Raw genomic sequence first — 12969 nt, forward strand, 5'->3', positions numbered from 1 at the left:
GGCTGTACTCCAAGGCTGCTAGGCCGACAGTTACACTGCATTGGGATCCCAGGAGGGTGAATGTTTGAACACTGCCTGCAGTCCTATTCTGCCCTTGATTGACTTGGCCCAGGAAAGAATTTCTTCATGGTCTGGTACAGTGTTTGAATGTGACTTTTTAACAGGTTCAGTAATATACTGACTTCTTTCTCTGATGAATGAAGAAAATAAATGTTGAGGAAAAAATCCTGCTTGGTGATAGAGTCTTTTGTACCAACCTCCTTGTGAAATTCTGATACCTCTTTTTTTTTTTTTTTTTTTTTTTTTTTTGGCCATACCGTACAGCATGTGGGATCTTAGTTCCCCAACCAGAGATCAAACCCGAACCCCCGGCAGTGGAAGCACGGAGTCCTAACCACTGGACTGCCAGGGAATTCCCCTGCTATCTTATTTTCAATATTTACAATTGTGAGGTTTGAGATTAGAAGCTCAACCGTCTCTAAGCATGTCACTGACACTTGCCCATTGGAATCACAGAAGAGGTCTTTCTTTACATTATCAGCGACATGAAAAAAACCATTATTATAACCTCATCCTCCTCTCCATAATTTAATGGAAGCACACCTCTTCTTGACTGCCATCATACTTGAGTATGTTTCATATAAATCATGCAAAACAGATTCTTGTTGCCCATTTCTTCTCACAGCATGCCAAGAGGGCAGAGGCTAAGTCGCTGTGATTTGATCATGCTCGTGATTTTCAGTGGCTCCCTTGACATGATACCCCAACCAGATGGCATGTTGATGACCACTGCCTGACCTCTGTCAATAAAGCTATGTATGGACTGGCCAGCAGCAGCAGGCCCTGAACTGTACAGAAATACTCTTTTTTGCTTCAGGTGTGGCTGATGCTCCATTAACCCCGACCCAACACTTGTTTTCTAGTTTACAACAGAGCTGCGCAAACAATCTCTCCTCCTGCTGCATGAAAGTCATTGAGCGCTTCTCCCTTGTGTATGTGCCATGCTTGTGTCAACAGTTAGATTACATTTTGCAGTGTTTTGTCCCAATCTGAGTTGAAGAAACTTCTATCATGCACACACACACAATACAGGTTGCTCCTTCCTCTTGTATGTCCCACCGATTTTACGGGACTTCCTATGCTGTCATTTGGTAAGGACTTTTGCCAATAACCATCTCTGCTTTGTCTCTAGGCATAATTTTGTCCCGACTACTGTGGTTGATTTTACAAGATACTTACTCCTGTTTTTGCTATAAGGAGTTCAAAGTGGAGTGATGCACGAGAGCCTTCGTCTTTTTTTCAGCCATTAATTAATAGTTGGTCAGTTTCACACTGGAATATGTGACTTATTCTGGGGTGAGTGGGGAGGATTTGGTTTACCTGTGTAACTGTGGTTCTGTCACTGTGCTCAGTTTGAGAATAACAAATGTATAGATAACTTCCTGCCGACTGTTTGACAGTTTCAAGATAGACAGTTCTTGAGCATTAGGGGTCAGTAGATTGCTGATGCAGTGATGATCAGATTTCACATATTCACTGTTGAGGCTCCTACTTGCTTTATTTATTTATTTATTTAAATTTTATTTTATTTTTTGGCTGCACTACCGAGCTCGCAGGGTCTCAGTTCCCCAACCAGGGATTGAACCTGGGCCCTCAGCAGCAAAAGCGCCACGTCCTAACCACTGGACTGCCAGGGAATTCCCATCCTACTTGCTTTTTTAAAACAAGCAACCTTTCTGACTGTGTGAAACCACACGCCAGTCACTTGTTCCAGCACAGATTCACATTTGCTGTTTCTACTGGAATCTTCACTATTTACATACAAAACGCTATTTAGAGTTGCAATGTGTATAATACTTTTTTTTTTTTTTACCACTTTGAGGATTCTATGAAAGGCTTCATACAGCTATGAAGATTCAGTGGAAAGAAATAATATAATCATCCCTTAAGTAACCAGAGCAGCTGTTGGAAATTAAAGATGCTCTATCAAGATTGTAAAATGAACTTCCAATATCTTCAACGTTAGACAAAAAAAAAATTGCCCAAGACTACATTGCAGAAATAATGACACCCAAGTGAGAGACTAGGGAATAGTGACTATGTAGGTCATCACTGTCTGGTGGGTACCATGCCAACAGGACACCAGAATTAAGTCTGGTATTGTGGTTAATAGAAATTCAAAGGTAATCTAGATTTTTAAAAACTAAATTGGTTTGAGAAATTGCTTTAATTCATGAGCCAGGCAACTTCTCTGATATGATGTCAACAGTCTCTCTATTATGCTTATACTTCAGGGTTACAATCTAATTAGTCAACACTAGATCTTTTAGGAAGATATAATCATGGAACTATCTTTCATAAGGGTATGGATACTCTTAATTTTTTAAATTAAATTATGGATTGAGGGGATTCTGACCTGGGGGAGGTCACATCAATCTTATTTGAAGTGTAACCCTGGTCAATTCCTCTTCATTGTTTTTCATGATCTTTGTGCCCTCGGGGTCTGACATAATGGCTGAACATAGCAGATACCCCCAAAGTGCTCAGTGATTATCACTGAGTGAATAAATGAATACATTGATCAGACAGTAAGGTATGGTGGAAGGAGCATGTGCACAGGAATCAGACAGACCTGGATTCCAATTCTGCCTCTGCATATTATTATGCTATTGTGTGACCTTGGCTGAGCTTCTTAAGCTCTCCGATTCTCGGCTTTCTCAAGTGTTTAAAAACAGGAGACAGCCTCAGAAAAATGGCAAAAATGACCCTATCTCACAGAGTTCTGGGTTTTAAAAGAGGGGCCCCTCCATGGAAGCTCCTGATAGATGGTTCAGAAATGTTCATCTCTCTTCCCATACTGGGCTTCTCCACTTGGTAGAGATTTTAAGAATATTCAGAGAAGGAGCTAAATCTACCAAGTGGGTTGGACGCCAACAGGGTTAGATTAAAGCAAAATGACTGTCGCAAACCTGAGAATGAGAAACTTTAATTTTTTTCCAAAACAGTTCTCATCATTATTCAACACATAAGGAAGGAGAATTTGGTGGCTTGCACTTCTCCATTTCATCCAAAGACAGAACACAGAATGTGCCGACACAACAGCAGGGGTCTGCAAACTTCTTCTGTAAAGGACCAGATAATAAATAGTTTTAGCTTTGTGGGTCATATGGTCTCTGTCACAACTATTCAAAAGCAGCATAGACAATATGTAAATGAATAGGCATGGTTGTATTCCAATAAATCTTTATTTACACAGAGTGGCACCGAGCCAGATTTGGCTGCACTGTCTGTATAGTTTGCAGACCCCTGTCCCACAGCAGCAACTTTCAGCTAAATCTAAGAATCAGGAAAGGTCTGTCTACTTTGTTTCTGTTTATCTTTGAGGATGGCCCTCATATCCAAGGTGAACTTCTATCCTTTATATGATACTAAGACGAACAGGAAGAATTCATTTGAGGCCAACTGAATCACTAATATATTTATTTAAAATTTTTATGTAAGACAATTTGAGCCCTAACTGAGGAATTTCTTTATAACATGCTCAGTTTCAGTGTGGCCCATACATAGGCATGGACCATACATCACATTTTGCAAACATGCTTGTGTATATGTACAGCTTTAACTGTGTGCCTATGTGTTTTATTCTGGAATCTTAGGACTGGATATCATTTACTTATTATCTCTTCTTTTTTTTGAGGGCAAGTTTGGTAATTCAAGAGAGATTACACATATTTTTGTACTACAGTCTATCTTTTTCAGACTTAAGCCCAATTTTTCTAGCTTTTATGCCTAATTATAGGCAGTGTTCTGAGAATGTCATGTCCTATGATACTTGAAATCTTGCCCTGAATCTGCTACTATACCGTAAGGGCTGGAGAATATTTCAGACTTACCTTTTATTACCATTCCACATTTGAAGATCATTCAGTAGTTTTGCAAATGAGTTTGTTTTTATTGCTATAATACAGAAACAATTATCTGCATCTTGCTTTTTACCGCACCGAGTGCCATATTCTTGGGCATCGGGAGGGCCCAGATGGTAAGTTTAGCAGACGTCGGAAATAAACCGATTCGTTTAAAAGCAGGGGCTTGTATCCAGAAAAAGTGGTATCGTATCTTTGATATATTCCTGAAATCATGTCTACACACAGCTGACACACAGTTATCTGAACCAGAGTGAGAAGAGTGATCGTAGGCATCAATGTCCTCCACAGGAAAGCCTTCATTTTATCTTAGGCAAGAGTTTCGACTTCTTCCTTGATTTTTGTTTCTTTGGCCATGCTGCTCGGCTTGCGGGATCTTAGTTCCCTGATCAGGGTTCAAACCTGGGCCCCAGCAGCTGAAAGCAATGAAAGCGCTGAGTCCTAACCACTGGACCACCAGGGAATTCCCTGACTTCCTTGGTGAAAGAAGTCTACTGGAGTGAGTGGACTTGGGTCAAATGGGATGAGTCTGCTGAAGCCAACGGAGGCATTCTGACTAACTTCAAGGTCGATAGGAATCACCGGCTGAATGGAATGTGCCACTGACTGGGTCACTTGTCAGTACTAGAGGGAAACCAGATTGACCACGATGCAGCCATTTCAAACACCCTACTTTCCTATCTTCCTGCTGGTAGGGAGTTAGGGCTTGAATCGTGCATTGGCAGTTTACTTAGGGTGAGGAGATGATGACTGAGTAAGGGCTGCACGGGGGCAGATGGAACAGTGGATGGAAACAGATGCTGCCTGAGACAAAGCAAGGAATCTGCACTAGCTGGAGCCCAGAGCTTCCCTGGGGGACTGGCAGGAGGTGAGGGCTGAGAGGTAGACAGTGAAACTGAGTCCCCCTAAAACGGAGTTCCCCTGCTAAGTTTCTATCCAAAGCTTTATTCCCTTTCTTCTCCCGCCCCTGTACCCCTCAGGATGGAGGAGTATTAAAGAAAAGGTGGGGGAGGGTAACACTGAGCAGGTCCCTGTGGGCCCTTTCCAGATACAAAAGTCCCCTGGGTCCCCTGTTTCTTGTTTGTAGAAAAAGGCTTTAGTCTCCTAGGCTTTTCCTGAGTTCCAAAGCAGACTCAAGCAGTTACTAATTAGGGACGTGAGGGCATGCAGAAACAAAGGAAAAGCCGTCAAGCAAGAAAAGTAAGGATAACTTAAACAATAGTTCAATGATAAAACAGAGCCCGGGGTTCCTCCTCAAGGAATATACATAACAATCTGACGCATATCTGTTTTGTTTTTTTTTAACTTAACAATGATTTATTCACAGGAATACATGTAAGTAGAGAAAAATAACAGAAAAGCTAAACAAATGAAATGAAGAGGATCCAAACCAACTTTCACTCTGTAGCTTTTTACTTGTACCCTGTGTGCATATATCTAGGGCACAGAGGGCCACCAACATGTGCCAGTACAGTGTAGGAACCCTGCCTTACATCCATTAACTTAAACATATCTTTAAGATCCTGCTTTGAACAAAAAAAGAAAGCTTAGAAGGCAGTATGTTGAGTGGGAATAAACACTGAAATATAGCAATCCTGTCTTCAACTTCTACAATTGTGTTTATGTGCCAACTAACATTTATGCAGCCTCTTACAGATCCTTTACCATGTAATTTAAGTTTTAGAAGTTTTGACAAAATCACTAGTAGTATATAGCCATGCAGAAAGCACATCACACTGACAGCACAGAGGCAAAGATGTTGCACAGGCATATCGGCTTTCCACATTGTGCAGGTCACACACAATACAATATCAGTCTTATTCCTAACAGATCCTAAAAAGATATTTCAAGGCCTAGCTGTAAACCACAGTACTTTATATCTGTATTCTTAATAAAAATAAAATCCACAAATCTTAAAAAGGAATTTTAAATGCAGGGCTATATTGAACTGGTAAACTGCAACACAAACTGGCGCAACAGAGGTAACTGAATACCAATCTCACTCTATGTGATGCAAGCATGCTACTTTCCCACTAATTAAAGTACTTTCAATCCCTATGAGCCAGAATGCATGCCTTGAACCTTAAACTGCACTTTAAAAATGACTTCTTGGTTATAAAGCAGAAACTAACACACCATTGTAAAGCAATTATACTCCAATAAAGATGTAAAAAAAAAAATTTTGTTTTAATAAAAGGTTAAAGGCACAGTGAAACAATGAAAAAAAAAATGACCTCTTGGCTGAGAAATTAAATCTAATGAAGTACAACCATCAAATTATATCCACTACATTAATGTCTTAATGCAAAGTCAAGATGTCAATCTTTAGTTTGATACGTCCAACCCCATTTATTCCTCCCTCCCTGCCCATCCCACAGAGGTAAAAGGAGTGACTCATTTGGCATTTCACAGGGTGCTTCATTGTTTAAATTTGTTTTGTTTTATTTCCAACGTTTTGGGGTACCTTAAATCGCAACTTCCAAGAACCTGCTTCTACTATGGGTAGGCGAGCTGATTTTAACTCTTATTAGCTTTCATTTGTGTAGTTCTTCATCAGTATGCAAGAACAAGTCCCCATCATGTGGGAAATTTTATAAAAACCTTTAAATTAAAAAAAAAACTTTACTGTTTTCTAATCCCCATTCTTAGGTTTCCTTTATTGTGCTATAGAATTTTTCCTCTTTCTCATCCCTATGCATCATTTATATGGTTCTTGTTTTGGTACAATTCCCCATAATATTCCAGAATGTATTGTTTTGTGAGTAGATTGATTAACTTTTTCTTTTTTTTTTTTTGCCTCTTCACATCTAGTGCAGCGTCGTAATTGGAGACAGATTTCCACCCACAAAGGCTCCAGATGTTAAAACGTTTCCCAACAGCGACCTAATACAGTGACGGCAACAGCTCCCTCCAGCCCCTCCCAGTAGGGCTGGGACTGTACTGTATTCCTTACTGGTTTACCCTTCCTCCCTGTAAAGGGTAACATCTTCCCTGGGTACAGAGGCTCCCTCATAGTCTCCAAGACTGAAGGACCCCTAATTATGGGACTGTAGCATAAGTGTATGAGATTAAACACCATAAAAAGCTGCAAGACGCTCTTTTAAGGGAAGTGGAAACTGGTCAGAGAAATGCCTCCAATTTTCATCCCCAACTTGATTTTTAAATTCATGAAGGATCTTACAGAACATGTCTCGCAGATCATCTTTTGGATTAATCCATGATGCAACAGCATCACAAAAAAATATAAAATCTTGGATTACTCCACTGGGATTCACACTGATCATGGTACAAATCCCACAGAATGCTGAATCCTTTTCCTCATTGTTCCTTATGTTTCTCAGAGAGGCGCACCAGGGTCTTATAAACTGCTGTAGCATGGGAGCCACCTCTTGAGGACAAACGTAACCAAGACGACCAATTGTTATTGCTGTATTCTCTAACAACGTCTTTGGTGTGTTGGGTCTGGTGCAAAACTGGTGCAACACCATAGGAATATAAGGCTGCATCTCTATGCCCATTTGAATGGAGATTGCTCCAGTTGCCCTTGTGGCATTATTGCAGACTGAAATGAACTCTGGATTTAGGTAGGTTCCCAATATTGGCATGAAATCAGTTCTACAAGGCTTAACATGCTGGAAGCAAGCTTTTATCAGGTCACCTAACAGGGCCAAGGAATTCTGTCTAACCTCTGGCATTTTATCCTGCATGCACTGATACATTAGCGTTAGAATGTTACTTCGGGCTACTAGCTGTTCAATGTTGCCTCCAAGTCCTTCAGCCAGGCCACTGAGTAAATCAAGAGCCACTATCATAAAATCTTTTTCTGGAGCCTCATACTGATCTCGTTGAGCACTGTTCGGCGTTGCTTGTGCAAGAGTCTTCTGTACTAGGTTTACACAACGCCGATACACAGGTTCACAGTATGGAAGGAAGCCAGACTGCAGGGCTGTGGCAACTGAAGATAGGCACTCAAGTAAAAGGAAGAGATCTTCATCTTCATCCTTTAACATATTCCATTTCTGGATCAGTGGAGGCATTAGCATCTGAATATATTCAGGTTTGTTTAAGTGATGTCCTACTGAATCTGCTAACGTTCCTATGGCATCATAAAGAATGAGCAGGTTTTTATGCTGGTATTTACTAAAGGCAAAGACCAAGGTATCAAGTATATAAGCAAGGTGAGGAACAAGTTCTGTACAAGCCTCCTCTTCCAGGGCAGCAAAGGCACTGCAGGCAGCTTCTTGTACTCTCTTGTTGCTATCCAGGACACGTTTTAGCAGTTCTGTCATTAATGGCTTCAGGTACGTGTCTGAGGGCTGGCTGACTACCCCGTGTGCATAGCGGCTAAGAGTCCCGCACGTTATGAAACGCACAAGAGCCTTTTTATCAGAGAGGCACTGAATAAGGTGAGGAATGAGCTCAGGTCGGTATGGAATCATGCCCAGCATGCAACCTTCAGCAATTGCTCCTAAAACCAAGATGCCTGATTCTTTAACAACCCATTCATGATGAAAAAGTAATTCTTTCAAAAGGGGCAAAATACGTGGCAAAAGCTCATCACGATACACATTTGCAAGAACATCTAGGGCAGCCGCAGAACATTTTCTTAGATTCCAGTCAGAAATTATATCATCATCATCAATTTCATCACCTTCCTCTTCAATTCCATCTTTGTCATGCTGCTGAGCCACTGTCCTTGATCGATGAAAACGTGGCCTTGCATCCTGTTCGCTATCAGGAATTGTTTCATCTTCTTCAACATCACCCTTAAGTAGGATAATATCTATATCTGAGTACTTCATGCCATTCACTAACACAGGAATCAACTTAGGAAGATGCCTTATGAGTACATCTTTGCATATTGGTTGCTCAGCCAAAGTAAGCCAAAATTCGCAGGCTTCTAAAGCCACATTTTCACCTCGATCTAGGGGCCTCTGTAGCATGTACTCAACTATATTATGCATGTGAGGAGGCAGGCGATCCATTCGAACTTCAAGCAACATCACAAGTGCCTGGCACACATTTTTCTGTACCTCTGGTTCTTCATCACCAGCCAATGCAAAGAGATTCTCAATAAAGGAATCAAAGTGCAACATCACAGCTTGAGTTCCACTGATGATAAACTGATTGACACATGCAACAACATGAGGCCTTATTTTTGGACTACTGTGCTTGAAGAACTGTAAAAATTTAGGAATCGTGATGTTGAGAGGAAGATCTAAAACATCACTATCTAAAATCTCAGAAGAATCTTCACAAACCTTCGGAAGGGCACCAAATGCTCCCTCACAAGTGTTGTAATCTTCATAATCCAACAGGCTACAGAGTTTTGGTAGGAGGTCAGGCCAATTCTGCAGTTCTCCCTTGGAGGCTATAGTTGTAATCAAAATGCCTACAGTAGCTCTAATCAGAGGAGAGGAGTCACCAATATTGTTTAAACATTCACTCTTAATAAAGTCTGTTACACCATTTGGGAAATACTGAAAGTGAGCTTTCACGTTATTCTTCAATATGAGACCACGCAATGATCTTGTGGGTTCATCTTCAGATTTTAATTTTGTAAGAACAAAAATCAGGTAGTTGTTAAAGTCTGGATATTGATTGAGTTGTTCCAGTTTCTAGAATGGTTCTCTGGATGGTGGTGTCGGGGGACTGGGACTCCAGCAGCTGCAGGATCTGCTGAAGCCCTTGGTCATCAGGTTTCCACTCATACTCCATCTTGGTTTGCTGCCTGGGGCGCCCTGAAGGAAGTCTGGGATGGTGAAACCCAGGGAACTGATCCTAGCAGCTGGGCCGCTAATGTCTGCTGCTGCTGCCGCCATGGCCACCGAGCGCAAGGAACCGGCGCTATCTTTAAATTGTTCTGCAGAAACTGAGACCAACTACCCAGATGGAGGATGGTGACTACATGCTGACCTCAAGCAAGTAGACCCCAGATGGGTTGGAACCAGAAGGTTGATGATTAAGATTCCTGAAACATCACCCTGTTACCTTACCACCAACTAATCAGAAGAAAGTCCACGAGCTGCAACCCTCATCCCAAATGTTGCCTTTGAAAACCCTTCCCTAAAAGCCATGGAGGTGTTCAGGTCTTTTGATCATGAGCTGCCCATTCTCCTTGTGTGGTGTCCTGCAATAAACACTGTACTTTCCTTCATCACAATCTGGTGTCAGTAGATTTTCTTTGCTGCGTGGTGGGTGAGCAGACCCTAGTTTGGTTTGGTAACAAAGGGAGGCTAGAAAATCTATTCTTTATTCTAGGTTGCAGTTTGGTCAGCTTAAAATTGGGGTCTGTTACTAGGTCAGAAAGGGAGAATAGGAGTAGGTAACTAGCATTTTCTTCCAGTGTTCGAGAAGATGTATCATGTTTAGGGACTTCCCTGGCAGTCCAGTGGTTAAGACTCCACACTTCCACTGCAGGGGGCATGGGTTCGATCCCTGGTCAGGGAACTAAGAATCCACACGCTGCATGGCACGCTGTGGCCAAAAAAAAAAAAAAGATGTATCACGTTTATCCCTCACTGCTGGGAGGTAACCTGATAACTTGAGCTAAGTTGTTCCTTGTACGTTTAATGTGTGTATATAATGAACATATAAATGATTATCTAGTCAGTAATTAAACATTGCTGAACTGCTGCTTTTCAAGAAAGAAAATACAAGTCATCTGAATTCTCCTCCATGAGAGTTAAACCTTTCCCTAAAACTCAGTTTTTAAAACTTTTGTTTACTCCTAAATCATAGGGCCAGGAAGAGTAGCTGCAATGGCTTCTAAAAAGGAAATATTTAAGTAGCTGAGGGGCACTTACCTCCAAGAGAAATTTCCAAATAGTTTCTTCCTTCAGGTTTTTGCTCAAATGTCATCTTGTCAGTGAGGCCTTTCCTGTCTGCCCAACTTAAAATAACAACAGTCGCCACTCCCTATTCCCTTCTCCTTCCTTTGTTTTCTCCACACCATTTATCACCATACTTGCTATTTCATTACCTGCCTCCCCTGACTAGAGGGGAGCGACTGGGAGGCAGGTCCTTTGTCATTTTGTTCACTGTTGGTGAACTGGATTGCTGAAAATGGTCCTTGATGATCACTTTGGGTTGTCTGGCTATCAAACCAGCTGCAAGCAGAAGTTCCTTTGCACACAATGGCTTCCAGAGGTTGCTGCAGCCATTTTGTGACCCTGAGGCAACAGTCTTGAGTCTGAGGGGAAAAGGCAATATGTTGAAGGGGGCCATGTGGAATCCTGGAAAGAGATTCATACCTAAGGTTACCCCTGAGATGCTGAACCAGTGCGGAATAGCCTTCTCCTAGACTTCTTGTTACGTGTGAGGAAGAGAAAGACAGACCCTGACGTACAAGAGCAGACCTGGCCTCAGTCTTAGTGTTCTGCAGAACGTGAACAATTTCACAGAGCACCAACATCAGACAAGCCCACTCTGTGACCTGATGGATCAAGGCAATGTCAAGACCATTGCTGTAATCATGTCAGTGGCCACGTAGAGATGTGGGTGTTGGGGAGAAACAAATTTTCCTCTACCTTCTAGGATCTTCTGTCTGGTCTCAGAATTGACATGAGACAGACTAACAGGAGAAAAATGAAGCTAAGTTTAATAACATGTATACATGAGAGAGCCCCAGAAAAACTTGAGTAACTTTCTAAATGGCTGAAGCCCTCACCTTAAACACCATCCTCACCTAAAGACAAAAGAGGATCTTGAGGGTGTAGAGGTTACCATGAAAAGCACAGTAAACAAGGGGAAGGTTGTGATGCAGGTTTGTCATTGCTTTCTCCATTGATTAGAATGTCTAGGGAATTCCCTGATCGTCCAGTGGTTAGGACTCCGTGCTTTCACTACCGAGGTCTGGGGTTCAACTAAGATCCCACAAGCCTCGCAGAGTGGACCAAAGGGCGGGGGGGAAATGTCTTTAAATACCTTTCCTTAGTTCTTGCACATGAACTCTCATTTATTCCTTCTATAGAACCATTTCTTCATGATATATTAATATAACTGTGTGCTCAAATAATTTTGGAAAATAATACTTGCTCTATATCAGGGCCTTTTAAAAATGTTGAGAAATAACAATATATGTTTCATATAATAATAAAAAAAGAAAAACTCAGAAATGAGGTGACAATACTCAGGAAAGACTTAGAAATGAAAGAAAAAAAAAGAATTTTGAGAGATTTGGTCCTTCTCCTCTTCCAGGTACAGCGAAGGAGACACCTAATAAATGGAGATTTCCTTTACAAATGTAAATGTTTCTTACACAGGGGTAACTCCTACTTGGTTTTCGGAGATTTTCCCACGTCTGCTGTTTCTCAGAAAATAACTGGCTTAAAATAATATCCCAAAGAGACATCGTTTGGGGTGGCAAATTCTGCTCCCCTACATGGGCATGGTCTTCCCTGCATTAATCATCTCTCCCAGGAGAGGCCTGGGAGCTAGTCTTTGAGGAGATGGGATTGTGACTGCAGATATGGGGGATGTATCTGCAAATGGGAGGATTAGACGTGTGGTGGGCTTGGAAGGGGTAGAACAACGCAAGGGGCACTGAGCAGCTTTTAGATGGTACCAGGAAGACGTGAGGCTGGAAGGAGGTTTGCAGGCTGTATCTTTGAGGTCACGGGTGTGGACGGCATGTGAGCAGTTCTCTGAATCTGTGGGGCAAGCAGGATATAGGACGGCTGCAGGGTCAATGTGTGAGCGTAGCGGGGATGGGGTAGGAGGAAGAGATCAGTGAGGGAAGCCTGGTCTCTGAACGACCAGGAGGGGCGAGGACTTCCCGGGTCCTGGGGACGCCTTTGGTCCGCCACCCACAGAGAACGTGGGCGAGGCTCAGTTTCAAAGCCCGACCGCGCCTGGCTCTAAGGCACGCCCTGCGATCTGACAGAGGCGGGCTGCGGAGGGGTCCCCGAGGGCCACCTCGGGCGCTCCCTGGAGAAGACTGGGGGTGCGTGAGCAAGTTCAAAGCGGGCCCCGCCCGGCTCGGCGCGCGGAGCAGGGCGGGGCGGGTGCGGGTGCTGGGAGAGAGGCTGGGCGGCGCGCTGTTGCT

General features: G+C 42.5%; 1 pseudogene; it reads right to left on the minus strand.

The window, feature by feature from the left end:
* Positions 1–6991: 6991 nt before the first annotated feature.
* On the minus strand, positions 6992–9647 carry LOC112407341 (transportin-1 pseudogene; annotated as a pseudogene).
* Positions 9648–12969: the final 3322 nt, after the last annotated feature.

The sequence above is a fragment of the Neophocaena asiaeorientalis genome, unplaced genomic scaffold (genome assembly GCF_003031525.2).
Source record: "Neophocaena asiaeorientalis asiaeorientalis breed wild unplaced genomic scaffold, Neophocaena_asiaeorientalis_V1.1 scaffold265, whole genome shotgun sequence".
NCBI classification, from domain to species: Eukaryota; Metazoa; Chordata; class Mammalia; order Artiodactyla; family Phocoenidae; genus Neophocaena; species Neophocaena asiaeorientalis.